The sequence below is a fragment of the Littorina saxatilis genome, linkage group LG15 (genome assembly GCF_037325665.1).
Source record: "Littorina saxatilis isolate snail1 linkage group LG15, US_GU_Lsax_2.0, whole genome shotgun sequence".
NCBI lineage: Eukaryota > Metazoa > Mollusca > Gastropoda > Littorinimorpha > Littorinidae > Littorina > Littorina saxatilis.
Genome location: NC_090259.1, coordinates 19,039,447 through 19,066,030, shown reverse-complemented (window position 1 = coordinate 19,066,030; position 26,584 = coordinate 19,039,447). Strand labels below are relative to the sequence as shown.

The following is a 26,584-nucleotide window of genomic DNA, read 5'->3' as shown; positions in this document are numbered from 1 at the left end:
CTAAGTACCGGCATGTCCGTATGAGAGGGCCTTAGGTACCGTGCATAGACCTTGGCTGCACTAGGTACCGCGCTAAGTACCTGCGATGTTAAAACCCATGTACATAATACTTTTGTGTGTTGTTTATGCTGTTTATATGTAGGCATGTTAGTTTGAACTACGATCCTTTATTTTCGTAAATAAGGCTCATCATTTTGTCAAGTAGTAGCGGTTTGAATTTCAAAGGTACTTAACGTATGAAATATACGTACAGAACCAACTTTTTACACACAACCTAAAAGTTCTCACTGCAGATTTAAAAATAACAGCAATCGTTCTCTTGTATTTCAAGCATCATTGACAGCAAATAACTGAGTAGAAACCTAGCCCTAATTGGGAGTAGTCGGGTGTTTTGACCAACGGTACTTAGTGCTTTCTGTACGGACATAGCGGTACTTAGTGCTTTCCGTACGGACATAGCGGTACTTAACGTCGCCTGCGGTTCCAAGGTTTTATTACACAGACATAGAGATGTTGGTGGCCATATTATTTCGACCTGTATATATCGGGACAGCACATTCAATTCAGACATCCATAGACAGACAGTTTGAACTACGATCCTTTATTTTTGTAAATAAGGCTTATCATTTTGTCAAGTAGTAGCGGTTTGAGATTCAAAGGTACTTAACGTATGGAATATACGTACAGAACCAACTTTTTACACACAACCTAAAAGTTCTCACTGCAGATTTAAAAATAACAGCAATCGTTCTCTTGTGTCTCAAGCATCATTGACAGTAAATAACTGAGTAGAAACAATCTTTTACAAAGAATGACCAATAGTGAAGTGAATAGTAAACATTATACAGGCCTAAAAACAAACTTTATTAGACATCTCTCTCTCTCTCTCTCTCTCTCTCTCTCTCTCTCTCTCTCTCTCTCTCTCTCTCTCTCTCTCTCCCTCCCTCCCTCCACCCATTGCACACCGGTTGGACCGTACATAAGGTAACGTTAAACTATGCTTGTGCAACGTATGTGGGAGTATCACTTATAACCTCAGGGTATCTCTTATCCTGTTGCGCATCTATAGACTAGAGACAGCGCTGGTTAGACTAAAACATGGATCGGGAACTTCAGTACGTACTTAGGACTACCGCGGCTGTGCTTGCAAGTTTGGATAGTTCTTTCTTTCTCATTTGATCCGAGTTTTATCTGTCTCATTAAATGCCATTTTTCTACCTACTACACATATAGTTTTCCTAATTGATTCCCGAAGATATGTTAGTTTCGCTTCCACGTTTCGGTTTTCACTAATTCAACATGGCCGGCGTCGGCAATGCATCTTTGATCATCTTCTTCCGAAGAGGACTGGGTTCTTGCGAACGTCTCAGAGTCCTGCGGTTGAGTCACTGTTACCGATAGTGGTTAGCTCCGGCAAACAGGGAGATTAAAAAGGTGGGGAGGTTTAAAACTATGCGGTACAGGGGAGAGTGCGTTCAAGGGCGGGCTCTCATGCCCGACTCAGCGACTGCACTGAGGAAACTGTGGCCGAGACGGGAGCGAAGGAGGGGCCTGCTTCGGCCGATGAACAAAGAAACTGTGATCGAACAAGTATGGTGTTACAAGGGGAAAGACCCGCAAAGTGAACTTAGTTGCCAAAGCCCGAAGTGTGACGACGGACTCGGTTTCCAGCAACTGTCCACCGACTCAGCGGCAAAATATGAGTTGACACGTCCGAGGTGAAAGGTAATAGTCTCTTCTTATTAGAATGAAGGTCATTGTTTATGACTAAAATACAGTAGAATCACATAATGCACGAAGGAATGGAACATGTACATGGAATAAGATTGTCCGTCCACTAAGACACATTCCTAAAGGTGGAACCAACATCCTGACGGCTATGCAGAGGAAGTGTTCTTTTTAAGAAATGCATTCAAATAAAACAAATAGGGAAATGCCCACTGAACAGAAACACCCAGGCTCCTGATTTTTGGTATGAATCCAAGTTGAGAGAGATCAGCTGAGCTAGGATTTTACATGGAATAAGATCATCCCTCCACTTGCATACAATGTATACAACCAGAAATGAAGATACAGTGTGCTTGATGTGGTGATATGATCAAGTGACATTTTGCTATGAATGTGTTTAAGCAACTAGTAGCTTCTTCAGCGTTAATTCATTAAACAATCACTCTTATTCTTAGCACATAGAGCACATTGAATGAGTGTGTGCATGTGTGTGTGTGTGTGTTTGTTATTGCAATGTAAGACCTTATAATATAAATATACACAAATTATAACACATGCTGGGATTCTAAATATGTTCTGTTTACTTGCAGGTCTCAGTTATTACCAAGCCCTGCCTCATTCTTCCCGCAACACTGACATGGTGCTGTTGTAGAACACAAGTAAGTCCTTTGATCATTTCCAAAATACACTAGTGCAATAGCTTGTGAGTGCAACTGGTGGTAATGAGAATATTTTACCACAAAAGGCTAAAGTACAAATAACAGATTTATTATGTTGGAAAAAGAAGTAAGCCAGAGCAAGTGATTAGTGTACCAGTTAGCTAGGGTGGATGTATTATATAATTACAATTTACAGTCAGCATAGAATGTTGAGGACAGTCTAGAATTTTTCTCGCCCTGTGAATTCAACTGCAAATCAGATGGCATGAAGAAATCAATGTTATATTATGCTCTGCATTGAGTGAACCATCTCCTGTCATTCTGAGTGACACATCTCTTTAACTGAAAAACATGCCAGTAATTAAATCCAGGCTACATGGGGATGGAAAATGACCCTGGCAATTTCAACCTCTGAATGATTGTGTCTTTGTGTAGCAGGATTATGGATCTTCACAAGCCTTAGTTCATTTGTCTGTACATGTGTATCATGTATGGCGGTATAAGTTAATACTATTAGTCAATTTCAAATAGCAGAGTTATTTTCAGAGCTTTCTAACTTCAAACCCTGTGGAATCTATAGTTTTTAATTTAAAGGGTATTTTGACTTTGACTCCAAGTTTCTTTCTTGCAAAGTCATTCTTTTCTCATTCAAGGGACTAAACCACTACATGTACTGATGACTGCCTGCATCAGGGTTATAATTTATGAAGAAGTCAAAATGCACAATATATCAGTTTACAATTTAAAGGCCCACTTGCCTTGTCACTACAGTATAATGTGGCTATGCTTTAACATGGAATCCCTCATCTTGGCCACATACAAAAAATTATATATTCAGTGACTGCTTGCTGTGGTGAGTTAAAATGTGTGATGAAATATTTTCACAAAAAGGTACCAAGTGTTGTTAACAAAACTAATTCTTTAACAAACAAACAAAAACCACTCTGCACAGAGAGCATTCAAGCTGATCTATGTTGCTATTCGTCCAAGTAGAGGGATGATCTTATCCCAAGTAAAAGCCTGACAAGATCTGAGACTGTGAAGCAAAATGTTTTTACATGGTAAAGTAAGCCTTTAACGAGCAAGTATGTCTATTGCACTGGGTGTTTTATTATTATTGTATCATTTTTCTTTCAGGTAGTCTCTCTTTAAACTGACTTTCTACACCATGGTGTCTCTGGCAGTGTTATATTGGCAGAAGACAGTTGGAACTGGATTCCTCATTTAGATGGTAGGCATGTTTTGGGCTTTTGTGTTGCTTTGGTGTATGTGTGTGTGTGTGTGTCTGTTCTATACCAGAAATAAACACACTGTTTGCTTGCTGTGGTGAAATGACATTTTGTGATTTTTTTTTTAAATGAGCTAGTACAGTTGTAGCTTTTACAGCATTTATTCATAACACAATCGCACTTGGCGCAGAGAGCAACCAGACCGTTCATTGTGGGTATGTGAACAAGTTAAGAGATCATGTCTTATCCCATTTTAAAGCCTGACCAGATCTTAGACGGTGAGCCAAATTGTTTTCATGAGAAGGAATGTGCCTTTCAGAGAAATCTATTAACTACAGTATTACTTTACAAAACATATTTTAAGAAATGAAATGTGTTACAAGTAACAGCCATGGGGGTGATAGCCTGTAGGTGGAATAATAATCTTCAATTGCCCAGAAATGATTGTTATCTGGTCAAGAAATGCAAAGCATTTTGATGTTTGTGACGATTAGTTACTCTTTATCACGTTTGGTCCCTGATTTTGCTGTCCTTGTCTGCGTTGGGCAGGTGTGCGTCCATGATGTCATTGCTATTGAAAACTAATCTGTACTGCAAAGTAAATGTACCCGTACATGACGTACATGGCAGTTGTCAACCGGGGGCCAGCCATGACTGGGACTGATGTATCCACAGGCACTCGACACCAGGTGGGCGGGGCCAGTGGTTGGGGTGTGATTCCCTGCCTTACACCACCACAAAGTGTAGTATCAGCAGACAAGACTGAGCAGAACTTCTGCCCCCCCCCCCCCTCACCAATTGACCACTCAGTGCCATGTGCCTGCAGCTGTATCATAAACACTTTGTGACAATAGTTGTTACCTCCTTAGAACAGATCTTGTGATGCTCCTCAGTCAGTCAGTGTTTGATGGATGCTAACTGGTATACTTGACATAGTGTTCATATGAAAGTTTTATGTGTTGCAGCTCATCCAGATCACAGGTACACAAAGGAGCTGGTTACAGTGATAACATAGGCACATGGAACTGCTTATGGACTACTTTAGAAAGTGAGCGGTTACAACCAAGACTCTTCCGTCAGGAAGGTCTGCGGAAGGGTGCTTGATCTGTTTCCTCGGACAGGCTTTTCAAGACTAGGTAGGTTAAACCACATGATTGGGCTTTAATTATGAATGCACTTCAAAATTCACTCTATTTCATTATCTTGTACAACCCCCCGCGGGTTAGGGGGAAGAATTTACCCGATGCCCCCCAGCATGTCGTAAGAGGCGACTAACGGATTCTGTTTCTCCTTTTACCCTTGTTAAGTGTTTCTTGTATAGAATATAGTCAATGTTTGTAAAGATTTTAGTCAAGCAGTATGTAAGAAATGTTAAGTCCTTTGTACTGGAAACTTGCATTCTCCCAGTAAGGTAATATATTGTACTGCGTTGCAAGCCCCTGGAGCAATTTTTTGATTAGTGCTTTTGTGAACAAGAAACAATTAACAAATCTTCAATAGTACTGACCAAAGAAGAAGGTTTAATTGTGTGATCATGATTTGATACATATGCTTGACCCTGAAGATGTGTTTTATTTGTTTTGTTTCAGAACAAAGTTTGGTGAAGTAGAAGCTACCGCTGTAGGCTGGTGTAAGGCTGAAGAAGAACCTCTGACAAGTCAATTTTCAAGCAACTGAGCACGAACCCAGGTACAAGACACAGAGCTCTCTTTCTATCGGTCTGTTATTCATAGAATGACACTAACAGTGACACAAGTAAATAATCTGTATCATTGTCTTGACCTCTAGAAATTTGGTAGAGAATAAGATGACTGATAGTATTATTTTGATTATTTCATGGTCATTACAGTGGCCTCCACCCCTGCCCCTTTTAAGACACCCCAATCTAAGACTCCTTCCTATTAATGACCCTGTTTTCGCAGACTTCTTGTTCATAACATCTGTAAATTCACTCCCATTTTAAGACTTGCTCCATTTGGACTTGGACTGGGTGGCCGAGTGGTAACGCAATTGCGCTCGGAAGCGAGAGGTTGCGAGTTCGACCCTGGGTCAGGGCGTTAGCAATTTTCTCCCACCTTCCCTAACCTAGGTGGTGGGTTCAAGTGCTAGTCTTTCGGATGAGACGAAAAACCGAGGTCCCTTCATGTACACTACATTGGGGTGTGCACGTTAAAGATCTCACGATTGACAAAAGGGTCTTTCCTGGCAAAATTGTATAGGCATAGATAAAAATGTCCACCAAAATACCCGTGTGACTTGGAATAATAGGCCGTGAAAAGTAGGATATGCGCTGAAATGGCTGCGATCTTCTGGCCGATGTGAATGCGTGATGTATTGTGTAAAAAAAAATCCATCTCACACGGCATAAATAAATCCCTGCGCCTTGAATATGTGCACGATATAAATTGCATAAAATAAAAAGATAAAATAAATCCCTGCTCTTAGAACTGTACCCACGGAATACGCGCGATATAAACCTCATATTGATTGATTGATTTTAAGACCTGATTTTGCTTATTTTGGATTTCGAAAAAGAGAAAAACAAATTCCCACTCTGTACAGAATTAAGCCAGGTTCATGATTTTTGTATGGACCAAGTTGAGAGATGGCATTTGTATAGGCCTGACCAGATCTGAGATGTTGAATCTAATTGGTTACGAAGAAAGCATTGTGTCATTATAGGCACACTACTTCTCGTCACCGTCTCAGTTCTGGCCAGGCTTTAAGATAGGATAAGCTCATCCCTCAACTTTGTCACATATGAACAATCGACACACTGACTCTTGCTGTTGTGAGTTGACATTTTTTGATGAATTTATTTCTGGAAAAGGCACCATGCAGTGCTGTTTCAGGGGTGGGACTTTTCCGCGGATTTCCGCGGACACAACTTACGAATTCTGCTGGAGTAATCTATTTTTCCGCGTCACATTTCATTACAATATCTATGACTTGTTGACTGAATGATTTGGAGTGACGTGGAGATGAAACAGAACACTGGAGGCTTGAGAGTTAAATTGTGCTGACTGAAAACTCCTGATAACTAATAGTAATTTTGAGGGGGGGGGGGGGGGGGGAGGTTGGGGAGTGTGGAGAATGTCTTTTTTGTCAGATTGCACAGATTTTAATGTACCATTTAACCAAAATTTGGGGTAACATGCCCCCGAACCCCCTGGAAAAAAAGGGATTTCCTCCTTTTTCATCACAAGAGAGTCCCACCCCTGTGTTTACAGAATTCCTTGTTTAAAACTATCACTGTGCACAGAGGGAAGGGGGGGGGGTGTATTTGACCACCCCTGCGTTTACAGAATTCCTTGTTTAAAACTATCACTATGCACAGAGGGAAGGAGGGGGGGGGGGGGGGTGTATTTGACCACCCCTGTGTTTACAGAATTCCTTGTTTAAAACTATCACTGTGCACAGAGGGAAGGGGGGGGGGGGTGTATTTGACCACCCCTGTGTTTACAGAATTCCTTGTTTAAAACTATCACTGTGCACAGAGGGAAGGGGGGGGGGTGTATTTGACCACCCCTGTGTTTACAGAATTCCTTGTTTAAAACTATCACTGTTCACAGAGGGAAGGGGGGGGGTGTATTTGACCACCCCTGTGTTTACAGAATTCCTTGTTTAAAACTATCACTGTGCACAGAGGGAAGGGGGGGGTGTATTTGACCACCCCTGTGTTTACAGAATTCCTTGTTTAAAACTATCACTGTGCACAGAGGGAAGGGGGGGGGGTGTATTTGACCACCCCTGTGTTTACAGAATTCCTTGTTTAAAACTATCACTGTTCACAGAGGGAAGGGGGGGGGGTGTATTTGACCACCCCTGTGTTTACAGAATTCCTTGTTTAAAACTATCACTGTGCACAGAGAGAAGGGGGGGGGGGTGGATTTGACCACCCCTGTGTTTACAGCAGAATTCCTTGTTTAAAACTATCACTGTGCACAGAGGGAAGGGGGGGGGGTGTATTTGACCACCCCTGTGTTTACAGAATTCCTTGTTTAAAACTATCACTGTGCACAGAGGGAAAGGGGGGGGGGGGTGTATTTGACCACCCCTGTGTTTACAGAATTCCTTGTTTAAAACTATCACTGTGCACAGAGGGAAGGGGGGGGGGTGTATTTGACCACCCCTGTGTTTACAGAATTCCTTGTTTGAAACTATCACTGTGCACAGAGGGAAGGGGGGGTGTATTTGACCACCCCTGTGTTTACAGAATTCCTTGTTTAAAACTATCACTGTGCACAGAGGGAAGGGGGGGGGGGGTGGGGTGTATTTGACCACCCCTGTGTTTACAGAATTCCTTGTTTAAAACAATCACTGTGCACAGAGGGAAGGGGGGGGGTGTATTTGACCACCCCTGTGTTTACAGAATTCCTTGTTTAAAACTATCACTGTGCACAGAGGGAAGGGGGGGGTGTATTTGACCACCCCTGTGTTTACAGAATTCCTTGTTTAAAACTATCACTGTGCACAGAGGGGGGGGGGGGGGGTGTATGTGACCAAGTGAAGTGCATTGCTACATAATAAAATGAGCAAATCCGTCCCGTGAAGAAAACTTCTGCTTACTTAATTGTCAGATTTGCCAAGGCGTGTACATGAAATAAGATTATCATTCTAAATGCTGAATCAACATTCTGACTGTTTCCTATGAAACCAGGCTTGATTTTTGGTATGAATCCAAGTTAAGGGATAGCATGTGTAAAAGCAGAATTGTGTACAGAGACAGCTTTGTGTTATTAAAGGCCGGCTGCTTTTCGTGAACACAGTTTGGCTCACATCTCACATCACTGCCAGGCTTTTTAAAAAAAAAATGTTTTACCATGGGATAAGACTATCCCTCCATTTAAGCACATACCAGCAATAAACACAGTGGTTACTTGTGATGAACTAGTGGCAAGACAAATGATTTAAGCATCACATAACCTTCCTAAGTGAAGTCAAGTTATGTGTCTGTGCCAGTGTGTGTGTGCATGTGTGTGTGTCAGCATAGAATGTTGAGGACAGTTCGATGGTAAATAACCCTGACAATTTTAGCCTATGATTGTGCCTACATTGTGGCAGGATTGGATGTGGATCTTCAAAAGCCTAAGTTAACAAAAAAGTATGTAAAAGTACATTTTGAATAGTAGTTTTTTTCTCAGAGGGAAGATATCACAAGATATGATCGTTCCACTGCATGTATGCCACATAACTAAAACAAAAATTAAATGTTATTTTAATCGTCTTTTGGGTAAAACAAATACACCATCAATATATTATAATAATGATCTTGCTTGTTTACAGATGGACAACAGCTACTGCCAGGACCAGGTTACGCATAAAGAAAACAGTCAACACTTGGCTGGTGCTGCAGCTTCTTTGATGTCTATTTTTTTTTTTTTTTAAAGACAGACAGCTACCAGCTCATTCAAGACCATAGCCCCATCTTACTCACGCAGAACAGACAGCCATCTTTCGCCTTTGCACAGAACACTGCTGTCTGAAGGTACACATCAAAAGGATAGGTTTTGCACCTACAGCGTGCGACTGTGGCTAGGGTAGGAAGAACAGACTCTGCAACACGTTCTGAGAGGGTGGCCTTTTCTTGCCACCCGTACCCCTGTGCAACAAGACTTGGCCAGAGAGCACACATCCAAATGCAAACACTGAACACTGAAGAGGAAGAAGAAGAAGAAGGTGCCCACACAGAAGGACATAAATCTACTTTAAGGGCACACAAGTTTACAGCAGTTTATTGAATTGTAGCAGATTATAGGGAGAAAATGAACAAGCTAAATAGGCTGTACAGTACTTCACTTGAACAATGTATAAAGTTCCCTGTATTAAGAACATTTACAGATCACAAGACATTGTGTTTTCTTTTGTTTACAATACAAATGTTTCATAATAAAAAGATGTGCACTAGGCAAGATCCTTAAAATGTAAAACTAGTAGTGTGACAATTTTGAATTGTTCAGAGATGGTTTTTCTTCAGTGGTAAATGTTTTAGCTTTTTTTATAAGATCCCGTTAGTGAAGCATACTATAAAACCTTGACCTTCCAAACTGTGTTAGCACCCTGGGCTGCGATCATTGTGTTGAGCTACTTAAAGGCACAGTGCAGCTTACAGCCTTCGTTTTGCGTTTTTGTTGCAGCTGAGTGCATTTACAGTTCAAAAATCCTCCTATGGTAGTAAAACTACCCAACGACGACATCTGTGAAGCTCGACAGTTTCTTGTTCACGCGAGTGCATAAATTAACCTAGTTATTACGTGGTGTTTGGTCGGAGTTCGATTCAACTGAGTGATTCCGGCCTCCATTTTGTTTTATACAAACTCATGATGATGTCTGACATAGTTTGCTAGTGACGTGTCTTTTTGTGCATGATGTGGTGATCTACCTGATCTAAATTTAGATCCAAAAATAGGTCAAGACCAGCCGGGTCCGAGTACGAAATTGATTTGTAAAAAAATCGCAGTTCTTGACTCTTTGGGTGCAAGTCAATGAAACTTGGTAGTTCTTCTAATAGATAGCTGCCTGAGGTATGACTAAAAGCCCCAGGGGCTCCGTGCACCTGAATTTGACAAGTTCAGTACCTTCAGCAAGCGCAAGTACAGTAGAGAAGCGCTTGACACACTGAAAAAGGCCTACTACGAGCAAAAGAAAAAGAATCAGTGATGCATGTGCTTTTGATGTAATCTTCTTTGACATTATGATGACTACAAAAACTGACTGATGTGTTTTGTTTGTGAATGATGGATATATCAGGCATGGGAATTGTCCGCCGAACGGCGGATTTCCGCCGAATTTTTTTTTTGTTCCGCCGAAAATGCAAAAGTGTCCGCCGAAAAAATAAAGGGGGGAGGCACACAAAAAAAGCACCGGTTACTTTGGCCTTTGCGCAAAAGCCCGCGAAAACTGTCCGTACTTTGTTCACGCACTGCTACCGCCCGCCTCAGTTATTGAACTTTTATGTCTTGAAAGTAAACCAGATTGCACAGATTGTGTTACAAGTTACATTTTCCTGTTTGTCTCAAGAAGATCAATTTTTTTACAAATTTAAACCATATAATACATGTATATATTTTTTTTCTTCAAAAAAGCAAAAATTGGTACATTTTTGTACTAAAAAATCTGATTCTAAAAACAGAATTTAATGGCAAACTTGGAGCTCAGATGACACCAGATTGCACCATCTGGGTTCTTTGGAGAAATTTTTTTCCGGGGGGGCATGCCCCCGGACCCCCCTAGTAAGGCTAGGCGCTTCGCGCCGTCGACTTGATGCTTCGCGTCTTCAGTTATAAATTTTCCGCCTTTTATACAATTTTCAATTCCCATGCCTGATATATGTGCATGATTGCGTTTCGCAGACACAGTTGTCATGTGCGTTGTAATTGGCGACGAATGCTGGATGATTACTATTTTTGTACCAGGATTACTATTTTTGGGGCTGAGCATTACTCCAAAACACTTATGGGGGTAAACAGGTCTGCAGCACAACTACAAATGTAGAAATGTTGTCTGCATTTTGTATATTTTAAAAGGTTATTTTTGTGCACAGAACATACATCTGCAGGGAGGTTTGGAGGGTGAAGTTAGGATCTGTTAGGAGGCATACAGCATCACACTCATTTTGTGTGTGTGTATTTTGTGTTGACAGATAAGACACTGTCATTCCAGCAGAAACCTGTGATGATGCACATTTTATTGAAGTGACCAGCTGAAATTGTATGTACGTTGTTATGAAATTGACAAATGATCCCTGCTTTGCAATCCTGGGTTAATGATATTGCCAAAATTAAAACGTGGAGGAAAAAGTGAGTGTAAACCTATTCTTGTGGTGGTGGTGGTGGTGGTGTGTGTGTGTGTGTGTGTCTGGTTAGTGTGTGTTTGAGTGTGTGTTAAACAAACAACGACAAACAACACCAAACCTACATCAAACAAGCACAACAAAAACAAATTACACAAAAAAATGGCAAAAATCAGAATATCAACTGAGAAAAAAAACCGTGGCTGAATGCAATACTTATTATAACTTAAAAAGTAAAAGTGTGCGTGTGGATGTGTGCGTATGTTTGAGTGTTTTAAACAAACAACAAACCTAAATTAAAGAAGCACAACAAACAAACAAAAAACCTGGCAAAGTTCTGAACATTAACACAATGCTGCTGTCTGCTTTGAGGGGAGGAATAAAATGACTGAAGCCGGACTGCCGAGAGGAGGAAGGAGGGGGAAAAGAACACGCAGACATGAAAACACACACAACTCCATGACAGATAAACTGCTTATGTTCAAAAATCAAGAATATTTAAGCGTGCACACACGCACGCGCACACACACACACACACACACACACACACACACACACACACACACACACACAGACTCTCCTCGTGAAAGTAAAGGTAAACTCGAACTTGAAGGTAAGTATAAATGTTTGATATGGAAGAAACCTGTGATAAAAGTCTTTGTATAAATCATCGGTACCAACAAAATTCAGTTGCCACAACGCGTAAAAGGACATACTGTAGTTTCAAATTAGTAACAATCTAAGCCATTTTAATCAGCACTGGTGTCCGGCAAGCACTAACAGATACAACAGCACGTGTATGCATCTTGAAGTAATAAGACCTTGAAGTAGGCCTAGAGTTTACACTATGCATTATGTAATGCTTTAATTCAGCTGCCTAACTGTGGAACTTTGCAAATGTGTGAGGACCGTTTCACAAAACAGACAAAACACCCTCTCAGTTATTTACACAAATCAGTTCCAGAATGTGCGTGTTCCTTTTCCGTCTCTACAAATTAATGTTATCTGGGGGGAAAACGAATCATTGTCGCTTCCGCCCTCAGTTATAATTGCCTGAGCATAATAGGAAATGCAACAGGTGTAGTCTTCCGCCTGATTTTTAGTCAAGATATTTCGACACAGAATGTTTCTTTCTTTTTTCTTTGTATGTTCACAAGCTCACATACAATCATTTATGCAACACTGACAATAAGACCAGACCAGAGTTGTGATTGAAATGGGCAGTTTATCTAATAAAGCTCCAGAATGAATAAAAAATACATGACAAAATAAGGTGGTCCCGCTGTACAAAGCCGGTTACCAAACACACACACACACCAACACACACAAACACACTCACGCACGCACACACACACACACACACACACATGACACACACACACACACACACACACACACACACACACACACACACACACACACAGAGTAACATTGTACAACTTACTGTCACATTCAAGCGGGAACACCAAACAAAACGTATCATCAAATGAAACAACATTTTAAGTGGTCAACTGAGCAGATGACCACAAACCACACTTGAAATCTTCACATTTTAACACTTTCTCCTGTATCCACAAAAGTCATTTATGCTGACTAGATAATGACATAATAAAATGACATCAATAAAACCATTCCCTTTTTTATTTTAAAGAAAAACAAGAAAATTAAAATAACGCAAAGAACTGATGCTCAGTAAGGTTGGGTATCGATCTCAAATGTGTGCATAGCTAATTACATGTAACCGGCATGGACTGGGGCTAGAATTGGCCTTTCTGTCAGGCAACTCGGCCTCTAATTGGTTTTATATTGTCTGATCCCCCTCCAGAAAAAAACAATACCATTTGCCCCGTGCTTCTGCGCCCACAAAAAATATTCGGGAATAAGAAAAGTTCAAATTTTAGGCACCCCACATACAACCCTAATTGTCAGTCAATTACTTTACTGCAATCAACGTTGATTTTAAAGTACCATGTCATTATTATTTTGGAGATAGATTTGAAAAAGTCCATAATTGCAGACTGCGTATTGGTATGAGTGATTTGAATTTTGATTTATGTCAGCGGCACCTCAAGGAATGCCCCAAATGTGAGTGCGGTTACCCAAGGGAGACTGCTGAGCACTATTTGTTGCATTGACCCTTGTGTAGAGATGTACGATTATTGTCAATTGATAACTGATTATAAGTTTATTGAAATATTATTGAAAGGCATCCCGCAATATTCCCGGAATGTCAATCAGACCATATTCATAACTGTACAAGAATTTATTAAGACAACCAGGCATGTTCCGTACATGAGCCTCTACATTTTATTCACTGTAATGTTCATTTGACACTGTCATGAGACAAATGCTGCCTGACCAATTGTTCTTCGTAATTTCTCTCGTGTTTTGTGTCCTTGTTTCGACTTATCGATTATGGCCCAATCGTTATGTAATTTAGTGCCATTTTCGCCGATCACAAAATGTATTAACTTTGCGTGTGTGTCTTCTGTGCATTTAATATTATTGTGACGTGACCCACTCTTCCAACATTTCTGGCGCTCCAAGTCTTCGTCGTCCTTTTTTTTCCCCCTTATGCTGAATTCTGTTCTCTCGTACCCCATTTCTTTTTGTTTCTTGTTTTTACCCCCACCAAGTTCTGTACTACCACCCCCTCCCTTTTTTGATTGCTTGCGCATCAGGTTTGTCTGTTTGTTTTCGTTGTCTGAAATGAGTAAATGTATCTAGTCCGCCATCATGCTAAACTTTGTTATGTACATACCAGGATGACTTAAAATAAGCATTTATGCTTGAGTTATCTTAAAAAAACAATGCATTGTTTCTGTCATGATAACAAATTGAATAAAGTTTTGTAAACCAATGGACTGATTATAGTTGACCCTGATATGTGATTACGGGATAGTGTCACATTAATTTATTTCTACTTTCACTTGTACTTTTGTACTTAAAACAAATCACTGAAATGTAAAAGTTATTATTTTTTCCATTGTGAAGTGTCGTCAGTCTCCTCAAGGTAATGCAGTCAAACTCAACCAAAAGTTGGAGGGGCTTCTTCATACTTTCAGTGTGTGTGTGTGTGTGATTTCTTTTGACACTATGCACGTTTGTATATAACCGCCTGTGCACAAAAAGAAGAACATCATCGAATCTTATCATTCATTTTCGCTTAATTGATTGATTGGTATGCATGTTTCTAACAGTGACCGTTACCAAAGTGAGCATAGTGCGCTTCCCAAGCATAAAACGGTGCATGACTCTGGATTTGCGTCTGAGATATTGACACATCACTGTGAGAAAAAGCGTTAATGAAAAAAGAAGACTATTTATTTTCCTTGAGCATTATCTTAAAGTGGTGTGCCAAAAACTTTTAAATTCAAAAATTCAATATTTAACTTTAGGAAAAGCACTGTAGAGAGAAAACCACGCTTGTGTGTTCAGAATAGTCTCCATGTGGTATCAATATAAATGATTCAAATGTATGGAAGAGAAGCTGTTTCTGCTGGATTAATACACACACACAATTGTGCACTCACACATAAGCACGCATGCATGCTCTCACACACACACACACACACACACACACACACACACACACACACACACACACACACACACACACACACACACAGAAACAACAAATTCATTATGACAAAACCAAATACGAAGTCCTATTTCACAAATTTTATATCTTCTCCTTTTCACCATATACAAATACAGTCACGGAGTACATTTATAAGGCCAAATTATTAAGAAATATTATTTTCTGTGCTTGAATTACCCAGTGTGTAGCATGATCACCACGAAGGTACAATTCACAGAAGTTGAGTAATCACTTTACAAAACCCATACCAGTACCACATTGTTATGTTAAATCCTATTTATATTAACCCACACAAATAGAAGAAGATAGCTTTGTGAAGACTTTCATTTTCCAACCAAATGCTGTTCAAAGATTATTCTTTCTTTCTATATTTGGTGTTTAACGTCGTTTTCAACCGTTCAAGGTTATATCGCGACGGGGAAAGAGGGGGGGGGGGGGGGGGGGGGGGGGGGGGGGGGATGGGATAGAGCCACTTGTTAATTGTTTCTTGTTCACAAAAGCACTAATCAAAAAATTGCTCCAGGGGCTTGCAACATAGTACAATATACTACCTTACTGGGAGAATGCAAGTTTCCAGTACAAAGGACTTTAACATTTCTTACATACCAATCAATATGAGGCTTATATTGCGCGTATTCTGTGGGTACAGTTCTAAGCTCGGGGATTTTATTTTAATTTTATTTTATGCAATTTATATCGCGCACATATTCAAGGCACAGGGATATATTTATGCCGTGTGAGATGTAATATTGTTTTACACAATACATCACGCATTCACATCGGCCAGCAGATCGCAGCCATTTCGGCGCATATCCTGCTTTTCACGGCCTATTATTCCAAGTCACACGGGTATTTTGGTGGACATTTTTATGAAAATTTATCTATGCCTATACAATTTTGCCAGGAAAGACCCTTTTGTCAATCGTGGGATCTTTAACGTGCACACCCCAATGTAGTGTACACGAAGGGACCTCGGTTTTTCGTCTCATCCGAAAGACTTGAACCCACCACCTAGGTTAGGAAAGGGGGCAGAAAATTGCTAACGCCCTGACCCAGGGTCGAACTCGCAACCTCTCGCTTCCGAGCGCAAGTGCGTTACCACTCGGCCACTGACACGATACACCAACACGATATTAGCACTCCAGATTTTTATCTCGCAGTTTTTCTGAAGGACTTTGCATTTGAAAACTATTCTCAGACAAAATATGAGTTTAAACTGCAAGTACATGTACAGGGAGTCTGAAGGGTTCAAGTCGGATGAGATAGACTACTGTTGTGGCAATCTTCGAATTTGAAAATAATTTTTTTAAAAGAGTAAAACTCATAGTTCTTCTTCTTCTTCGCTCATGGGCTGAAACTCCCACGTTCACTCACAAATTTGCACGAGTGGATTTTTACGTGTATGACCGTTTTTACCCCACCATTCAGGCAGCCATACGCCGCTTTCGGGGGAAGCATGCAGGGTATTTTTGTGTTTCTATAACCCACCAAACTCTGACATGGGTTACAGGATCTTTTCCGTGCGCACTTGGTCTTGTGATTGCGTGTACACACGAAGGAGGATAAGGCACTAGCAGGTCTGCACATAAGCAATGACCTTGGAGATCAGAAAATTCTCCACCTTTAACCTACCAGGCGGCCGCGATTTTGACTCATGACCTTCTGAATAGGAGGCCGATGTCTTATCCACAAGAACACCGAGCCCGTCCAAACTCCTAGTAAAAACAACAACTGCAAATCTGGGAGCAAAATGTAAACGGTTACAGTTTCAACTATCCTTCCCCTTTATATCAGCATTTTTGGAAACCTAAACGAAAGAGTATTCAAGAACAACAGTCACGGATTCAGATTTAAAAAAACAAATGGTAACTATGCTTTTTGGAAATTCTTTCTTTAATTGGTGTTTAACGAAGGTTATATCGCGACAGGGAAAGGGGGGGAGATGGGATAGAGCCACTTGTTAATTGTTTCTTGTTCACAAAAGCACTAATAAAAAAAATGCTCCAGGGGCTTGCAACGTAGTACAATATACTACCTTACTGGGAGAATGCAAGTTTCCAGTACAAAGGACTTAACATTTCTTCCATACTGCTTGACTAAAATCTGTACAAACATTGACTATATAAGAAACACTTAACAAGGGTAAAAGGAGAAACAGAATCCGTTAGTCGCCTCTTACGACATGCTGGGGAGCATCGGGTAAATTCTTCCCCCTAACCCGCGGGGGGTCTTTTTGGAAATGCGCTTCAGACAAATGCCTTTATGTTACTCACAGCAAAATGCAAGAATAATTGGGGACCATATGGGATGGGGCAAATTGGGAGGGAGCAATTCGGGACACCACCATAAATATCTACCAAATATTTACAAATAGCTATCTTAGTACATGCATAACATGCTGTACCAATACACAATTTCTTTAAATAACTATGTAAGGATTATTGGCAGTCTCCCGGAGCATGTTTCACGCTATCCTGCGATCAGGACAAGCGACTGACTGTGATGTGTATGCTGTGCGGCGTGCGCTACATAAGAAACCTTTTTTTAAATTTGTATTAAATATAATCACCTGAGCCACGAATGGCTAGCTGACAGCGGCTATCTTTTACACAACAAATTCTGAACTGTGATGAACTCGTGACCGCTGATTTTTAAAGGCAAGGGGTATCATATTGTGCGCATGGCATACACATCCAAGTTGGTCGTTTGTCCCGATTGTGGGATACAGCCCGTCAGAGGCGTAGAGCGTGCTCGAGATGTTTTGAAAAACCTGACTGCAGTACAGGGATTTTTACACCTCCGGACTGCTGATAATCCTAACAGAATTATTTTCAAAAACCGTCTATTGCCTTGAAAGCAAACCTGGAATTTCTGATGCGAGTTGCCAGAAAGAAAGTTCACTAACAAGATCCAGGCCAACACCACCCCCCCCCCCATCCCCCTAAATAACACTAAGGAGTGAGGTGAGCTTAAATAACTAATTAATTAATCAATCAATAAATTCTCTGCTGAAATCCCCAACTTCGCGCATCGAAGCTATGAAAAACAGGACACTGCCACGTTTCCATTCAGCTAAACGCCACACCATTTTCAAGAGGGGATGTCTCAGGAAGAAAGATGTGACGCTCCCGATTCATATGTTTCAGAAGACAGCCCACCTGAGAAAAAGAAGAACACAATATAGAAATAATAACAACCTGTCAACCACAAATACATTAAAGTTTTTCAAACAGTTCACTAATCCGACAAACTCATGCTCGTTTCTGGTGCATTTGATAAAGCCAATTACGGGTAGATGCTAGACAACAGCAAAACCACCACCACATAACAACACAAGATTGTTTATGGTTGTTTACAGTCTCTTGAACACAGGAGTCAATCGAGACCATATATACTGTTCAAAAAAAGAAACGCATAGTTGCTACTTGCCAAATTTGTTTTATTTTTCGAAAAAATTAACAGAAAATCCAATATTTAGATTATTTGTTTGAAATTTGGTATGGACACAGTTGAATGCACACACAGTTCATTTGCATCTTCAAATCAATCAGTCAATCAATACGATTGGGTGCCGAGGCTGTCAAGTCAGTAGGGGGTGTGACTGCCTTGAGCAGCAACAACTGCCCGGCACCTTCTGGGCATGGGCTGGATCAGATGCCGGATATCTTGCTGTGGGATGGTGTCCCACTCCTCCTGAAGTGCCTGCAATAGATCGCGGTGATTTGCCGGCGCTTCTTCTCGCCTGCGCACACGTCTGTCCAATTCATCCCAGAGGTGTTCTATCGGGTTCATGTCTGGCGACATGGATGGCCAGGGAAGCACCTGGACATGGTGGTCGGTGAGGAACTGGGTGGTGAGTCGTGCTGTGTGCGGGCGAGCGTTGTCCTGCTGGAATATGGCATCCTGGTCAGCCAGAAGAGGAAGGGCGTGTGGGCGCAGAATTTCCTCCACGTATCGCTGGGCAGTTATGCGCCCTTGGACGTGCACCAGGGTGCTCCTTCCAGCGGTATTGATCGCCCCCCACACCATGACGCCTCCACCACCATGAACGGGTGCCTCATCCACACAGTTGGGCGCGTAACGTTCGTTTACTCTCCGGTAGACCCTCCTCCGACCATCATGTCGCTGGAGCAGGAAGTAGGACTCGTCGCTGAACCACACGTGTCTCCAGTGATTCCGGACGGTCCAGCGAAGGTGCTGGTTGCCCCACTGCACTCGGTTCTGGCGATGGCGGCGGGTGAGGACAGCTCCTCTGTGAGGTCTGCGAGCTCTCAAACCAGCTTCATGCAGGCGGTTCCGCACGGTCTGGTCCGATAATCGGTGTGGCCCGGGGAGAGCCTGGACAGAAGATGAGGCCGACAGGAAACGATTCCGGAGGTGGCGGAGCCGTATGAAGCGGTCGTGAGCAGCAGTTGTCGCCCTTGGTCTTCCCGCTCGTGGCAAGTCAGCAACGGAGCCAGTGGCTTGAAACCTGACCCACAGTCTACTGATGGTGCCCTGGGACACGTGGAAGTGCCTGGCGATTGCACTTTGACTTTGGCCTGCTTGTAAACGACCCAATGCAATTTGGCAGTCTTCTCTGCTCAATCGGGCCATCTTTCGTCGCTGAATTGTCGTCTGATTTCTTTGTGGCGAACAATCCGCTTTTATGGGTTTTGGAAGACATGGTGAGAGCTCAATATTCCCCGAGTTTCACGACATTACACTGAAGCATGACGAGTGGTCATGCCAAATGAGCAATTTTGACATTGTAGCCACTGATAACGCATGCGTCACGTGCAGAGCTCACTTGTGACAATGGACGAAAGGTCGACGACCAGATAAACATTTTCTGCAGTTTGGTGGATATCCTTGTAGCCATATAACTAAATTAACCAAATATTACAAGCTATGCGTTTCTTTTTTTGAACAGTATATATAACAAGAAGCATAAACAGGGTTCCTGCAGGGCAGAGCTGATACAATTCAAGGAGTTTTCAAGGACATTTCCAGGACCAAATAAATGCTTTTCAAGGACATGATTTTCCCCAATTTAATGCAAAGCACCAAGCTTACCTTCAGGAAGGGAAGCAACTACAGGTGACTAGTAATAGTTAGTTCGTCTGCTTTAATTTGTTTTCACTCGATCTTTTATTCTCCCAAAATGTGTGTACTGTATTTGACGAAAAAAAAGGGGGTTGCATTTTTTTTTTAAATAAGACAAGCTGCTGACGAAATGTATAGGCAACAATTTGGAAAAATCAAGTACTTTTCAATGACTATTTAACAAAACTCTATTTTCAAGCACTTTTCAAGGCCTGGAAAAGGTTTTCCAATTTTCAAGGAGTTTTCCAGGGTTCAAGGACTCTGTACGAACCCTGCATAAAAAAGCACTTCAGTTTGAAACCCAGGTTCAATGTAGTAAATGATATTGCATCAATGTTCCATCCATCCTCAGCACTTTCAAAACCAGTTTCTTCTAGGTCATACACACCTTTTCCTCGATTGATCCACAGTACATCAGATCGCTATTGTTCTTTTTATGATTTGCACCAAGGGAATGATTAACATTTCTGTCTTAGTCATATGTAACAAGCTTTAAGCAAAAGCATAATATTCTACACATTCACATATTGTAAGGTTGAAGGGGTCTATGTCGACCAAAAGAAGGTGTATTCCCCATAGCCATAGGTGTTTTCCCTGTGTACCGGGAATACAGTTGGATTTTCTGTAAAGAAGTATAATATCGTACAATCTTGCGCCAAGCGCGTGACTGCGGTTAGATAGGAGAATCTATTTAAAATCCTGAATTCGCGTGCGGCATCCAATCAAGCAAAACATGCTTCGACCGTTTATCAAAACGGATTTAGTTAAAGAAACATCTGCACCCCCACCCCCAACAGCCTGGTATTATGTTTTCCTCGCTGGTACTCTCGTCCATTGAATCACTTTCACAAGCTTGAAGTAACTCCATGGCGTCTAACGGAAGTATATTCCCTGTATATGTACAGGAAATTAACATACAGGGAATACAGCCACTGTTGGTCGACATAGACCCCTTCTAAAGTGCTGCAGTAGTTACCTTTCCCTCCAAGGACCAAGCTGTTCATCCACTGTCGGGCTGACCGGGGTTCCCCCTTAGCAGAGTGAGTGGCGAATCCTGGCTGATAAATTTCCTTTCATTTTCCATGAATGAAGAATACCAGCTGGGTTCTTTTATTCATGGACCTGTGTTCTGCAACACACACAAATCAGCCACCATCTTGTAAATATATGTAAAAGAAAGCAAGTGGCAATCTGAATAACAGAATACAAAATGATCAATCCACACAATCATACTTCAGCACTGAAAGTCCACAAAATGAAGCACTGCTAGTACATGTACTTCTCATAATTTACTGAAACTTTACTCGTCAAAACAACCATTTGTTTTATCAACTTTACTCGCATGTGGCGAGTAGATTAACATTTCTACTCACCATTTACATGATTTTTACTCGCCATGGCGAGTAATTGAAAATACTCGCCACTTTCAGGCCTGTACTTGTGCATGAGATGTGTTTACCATCCATATGCCCAGACCATGCGCTCTTCTGTTGTGCTCAGAACAGTAAAGAGTTGCTTGCTGGGGTGGTTGTTCATAAGTTAACAGTTCACAAGAGGGCACAAACAAGAGCAAAAACACAGGTGCCTGATTCAAACTCATTCAAATGCAGAACCTTATTTTTGCATGAACAGAGTAAGACATGATTCTTACATAGCTGACCCTACCCCTGGCAGAAAAGTGCTTGAAATTGTCCATGTGGTCTCTATTGATCAGTACATTTGATGCGTATTTGTGATACATATATACTGATATAGAGACAAGTAACAAGTGGACATTTCCTCTGACACCTCTACCATTTGTACACCTGCACAAATCTCCTGCCATAGACTACAAAAGGAAAACATACAAATCAAAACAAACACAAATTTAACCTAATGTTTACCTTTCAGCAGCAGAAAAGGCTGTGTTTTCTGAGGTGTCTCAGAGTAAAGCCACGGTGTTGGAGATCTATGCAAAACTAGGCTGTAGGCAAGGTCCAACATCTTTAGCTGCACACACAAAAAGAAGAAGCAAGAAATCACATGACATAGATGACATTCCTCACTAGTACAAAACCACAACTACACTAGTCAACTACCAATGTAAGAATCATAGTCCTGCAAGATTACCCTCTTAAAAAGTAAGATTGCTTTCATTCAAACACTACCGTGGGACCAAACTCCCCCCCCCCTCCTTTTTTTGAGTTTTTCCTACATGTGTGTTGATGTTTCCATTAATTCCAAGCCCTGAAACTGTGAACTTGAGATCTTTATGTATGCACACAGTCACAGGCTTAATAAGCTATTCAGAAACCAAGCAGAGTCTGCACAACGTCAATTCTGAGAAATAAATCCCCACAACCGGTTTCAAGGCCACTATACCGACTGAGCTATTGCTTGCCATGCCAACCTCCACCCCCATTTGGAACATGCACAACTAGTATACCCATACACATGTAATAATACTGCTTGCCTTCCTCCCCCACCCTCCAAATCAATAAACACTAAATGTATGCAATCAGTAATCTTTTAGTTAGTAGTTGACTACCATCACTACTCTCTCCACACCCACCCACCCTCTTGCACACCAGCGACACACCCCCATCGCCCAATCATTTCCATGATTCTCTCTGCCATATAGTTATCCTAAACACTAAGATTATGACACATTTGTTTTCCAATTAGGAACATAAAAAATTACTGTAAAAAAAATGTACAATCATGCACTCTCTGAGTCTGACAAGAGAGTGTGAGAAAAGTCAAGAAAGCAAGACATGTGTGACATAACTAAATCTTCTAATCTATTCCTGAGATTTACTCTTGACAGCTTAAAATGGAACCTCATGCACTTACTGTTCTGAATTGTAGAAATTTCTTGTAGTTATAGCAGCAAAGGCAGTTTTATTGGGTACCACCAGGTGTCACTCTGTCATCATCTGATCAAGCATTCAAGCAAATGGTTCAGCACTGAAACAGTAAATAGCAAGAGTGTACAGAAAAATACACAAACTTTCTCATTAATTTGTATCTTCAACTTCACATTATTCATAAATAATGATACCTTACTTTGACTAAGTTTGAGTAGGATTAACACCATGCAGAGCCAGAAGTTAACTTGAAATAAAATAACTATACGTTACTCAATACTGCACTCAATGAGTCAATTGTCAGCAAAGGTGATAATCAATGCAAGGTAAAAGTACTAAAACCAAAGGATGCAACTCAGTCAGCAATTGCAAAAACTACATAATTCTATTTCTAATCAAGCTGTCAGTTTCATTAGCTATCAGAATTCAAAACATGTTCTTGTTTTTGTTGTTGCTGTTGTTCATGACTACATTAATGTATCTCAGCATTTCTAGTTTCTACACTATAGCCATTAAAAAAACCAAAAGAAGTGTCCCAATGTTAAATGAAGCGCTCTTGCAATTAAGTCACAATTGTTTGCAGTTGCTGAGAAAAGCTAATAGTAATAGTCCTTACAGTAAGTTGAGTAACAAATTATAAACAATTGCTGTTAACACTCATAGTACAAGAGAGCAAACCACTGCAAAACTATAGTCATTTATCAATGTTATGCTTGCCATCCACCCCCGACCCCAAACCTCTCCCATATTTTATGTACATCAGACTAGTATTCTTGTTAGTTCATTTCAGCTGTAACAGTGACAACACGTTTGCACACTACAGACCTGGAAGTGGAAATGTTAACACATGGAGTGCTAAATTTCAGGATACAATCTGTTTGTTTGTTTGCTTAACGCCCAGTCGACCACGAAGGGCCAATCAGGGCGGTGCTGCTTTGACATTTAACGTGCGCCACACACAAGACAGAAGTCGCAGCACAGGCTTCGTGTCTCACCCAGTCACATTATTCTGACACCGGACCAACCAGTCCTAGCACTAACCCATAATGCCAGACGCCAGGCGGAGCAGCCACTAGATTGCCAATTTTAAAGTCTTAGGTATGACCCGGCCGGGGTTCGAACCCACGACCTCCCGATCACGGGGCGGGCGCCTTACCACAAGGCCAACCGTGCCGGTCATACAATCTGTTTCAAAGTACAAACACTGGCAATCGGAGAGAACAGTGTTACTGTAAGTCTTTACAGTAACATCAAACAGTATCCCCTCTTTTTGGTAGTACAGTGGAACAACACTTTTAATATCCCCTGATTAAAGACTCCCTCCCTTTTAAGACCCTGTTTTCTCAGATTTGTCTGTCCACAACCTCTCTATATTTACTCTCATCTCAAGACTTCTTCCTTTCAAGACCTGATTTTTTTCAGATTTGTTTAGGTCCTAAAAGGAAGGGGGGGGGGGGGGGGGGGGTTCGATCGACTTTACTGGTACCGTGAAACCGAAAGTGACCAAGTCATCAAGGGCACGTATATTCCTGCTGCTCTGTTAGCACCGATCATATTTTAGAAACGTTGCACTCTGTCGTCAACACGAATGTAGGAATAAAAATAGTATTACCTTCACCAGCTGTCTCCATGGAGTCGAAAGACCATCGGCCGGTTTGGCTCGCTTGTGCCATTCCTGGATGAAAATTGAAATGACCCTGGCTGCTCCGTTCTTGGCATCAATGGCAGTGCAAAAAAAGCGAATCCCGACTCCCATCCAGGATAAGCTGTACGGCACGGCGGCGTCTCTGCAGATGACCACTACATTTGGACGATTTGGACTGGTCTACACGTGTTACGGCAACAAGCAGAAGAAGATACAGATAAGGTGGCGGGAGTGATGTCCCTTCGCTGCAGTGACTAAAAATACAAAACTATCTCAAAATAAAAACACAAGGAACGGATGGGTAGTTAAATTTGTGACAAAAGAAATTAAACGTTCAAATGACTTACCACCCCCCTCTGCTATGTCAGTTGCGAGTATGTCAGTATGTGTTTTGTGTTTGTGTGTGTGTGTGTGTGTGTGTGTGTGTGTGTGTGTCAGTGTGTGCCCGGCAGTGTGCCCGTCAGTGTGTACGGTACGTGTGTGTGTGTGTCAGTGTCATTGCCGGTGTGTGTGTTTACGTGTGTGTGTCACAGTGTGTGTGTGCGTGCGTGTGTGTGTGTGTGCCGGTGTGGATGTGTGTGTGTGTATTGTGTGTGTGTGTGTGCGTTCGTAGTCAAGTTGTGTGTGTCAGTGTGTGTGTCAGTGTCGATCAGTGTGTGTGTGTTCTAGGCCAGGGGGGATTCCCAAGGTTCCTGGGTTCCGGAAGCCCACCCCCCCCCCTTACTGACTCCACAAATGTACCTTTTGCCTTTTTCTTTCTGCGAATGTATGTATTCATTTGCTAATTTGTTCGTTTGTTTGTTCGTTCGTCAGTTTGTTCGTTCGTCAGTTCGTTCGTTCGTTTGTTCGTTCGTTTGTTCGTTCGTTCGTTCGTTCGTTCGACAGTTCGTCCGACAGTCCTTCAGTACGTCCGTCAGTCCGTCCGTCCGTCGGTCCGTCAGTCAATCCGTTCTTCAAGTTCAGTCCGTATCAATAAATTCCTCTTGTGCAGGGCCCAATACAGGGGAGAGGGGGGGGGGGGGGAATTCCTGTTGGTGGGACAACCCCCCCCCCCACCCAGGCCTAACTGTGGACCTCCTCCAAACGTTTGACAAATGCCCTGAAAATGGGCCAGATTGCACACAATTATTGTTTATTGTTTGCTTGTTTATTTGTTTGTTTGTTTGTTTGTTTGTTTGCTCGTTCGTTCGTTCGTTCGTTCGTTCATTCGTGGGTTGGTTCGTTCGCTCTTTCGTTCCGACCTTCGTTATTTCCTTCGTTTATTCGTTCCTTCGTCCTTTTAGTCCGTCCGTATGTCCGTCCATACGGTCCGTCCGACAGTCTGTCTGTCAGTCCATCAGTCCGTCCGTCAGTCCGTCCGTCCTTCAGTCTGTATCCGAATAGATTCCTCTTGTGCAGAGGGTTGAAGGAATACCCTGCAGGACCGGATCAGGAGGGGTTACCCGTAACGCCACCCCCCCCCCCCCCTCCCGCCCCGCCCCCCCCCCTCCCCCGTCCCTCGTCCTCCGTCCATCGATCGGTCCGTCCCTCAATCTGCCCGTCGGTCCGTCCGTCAGTCCGTCCGTCAGTCTGCCCGTCCGTCCGTCCGTTCTGGTTCGTTTCATTGTTTATTTATTTCGCACACATCATTGTCAACTTGTGGATATCCTGAACAAGGCGGTGCGCGAGAATATCTTCTTGTTTGGATAAAATAACATTTTGCTCTGAAACAAACCACACACAAATTCCACTGCTTGAGCATCGTTTCAGTCTAACCGAACTGAGGGTATACCTCATCTTCAGAAGGAGAATAAGCGACAGCATGCTCTTCTACCATATAACATGTCACGTGAGGTCGTTCAGACCGGAGTGGAGGTATATCTCCGAGGGATCAGGGTATACTTTCAACCCGCTGCACAAGAGGAGTTTATTGATACCTTATGTTCGGTCGTACCGGTGTGTAATACCTCCTCTCTCTCTCTCTCTCTCTCTCTCTCTCTCTCTCTCTCTCTCTCTCTCT

General features: G+C 42.0%; 1 protein-coding gene and 2 long non-coding RNA genes across 3 annotated transcripts in view; 1 reads left to right on the top strand and 2 right to left on the bottom strand.

Moving 5' to 3' along the window:
• The window catches only part of LOC138948753 (glutathione S-transferase 1-like), a 45,710-nt gene that overhangs the window by 6,361 nt on the left and 12,765 nt on the right, over positions 1-26,584 (bottom strand). The window lies entirely within an intron of this gene.
• On the top strand, positions 939-11,419 carry LOC138948752 (uncharacterized). Its single transcript, XR_011450073.1, has 6 exons — positions 939-1,725; positions 2,319-2,387; positions 3,525-3,618; positions 4,582-4,752; positions 5,206-5,305; positions 8,903-11,419. It is a non-coding gene; the product is annotated as an uncharacterized lncRNA (long non-coding RNA).
• Positions 15,075-24,987, bottom strand: LOC138948750 (uncharacterized). Its single transcript, XR_011450072.1, has 5 exons — positions 24,553-24,987; positions 22,927-23,040; positions 21,978-22,083; positions 21,071-21,223; positions 15,075-18,167 (listed from the first exon to the last, which is right to left on the bottom strand). It is a non-coding gene; the product is annotated as an uncharacterized lncRNA (long non-coding RNA).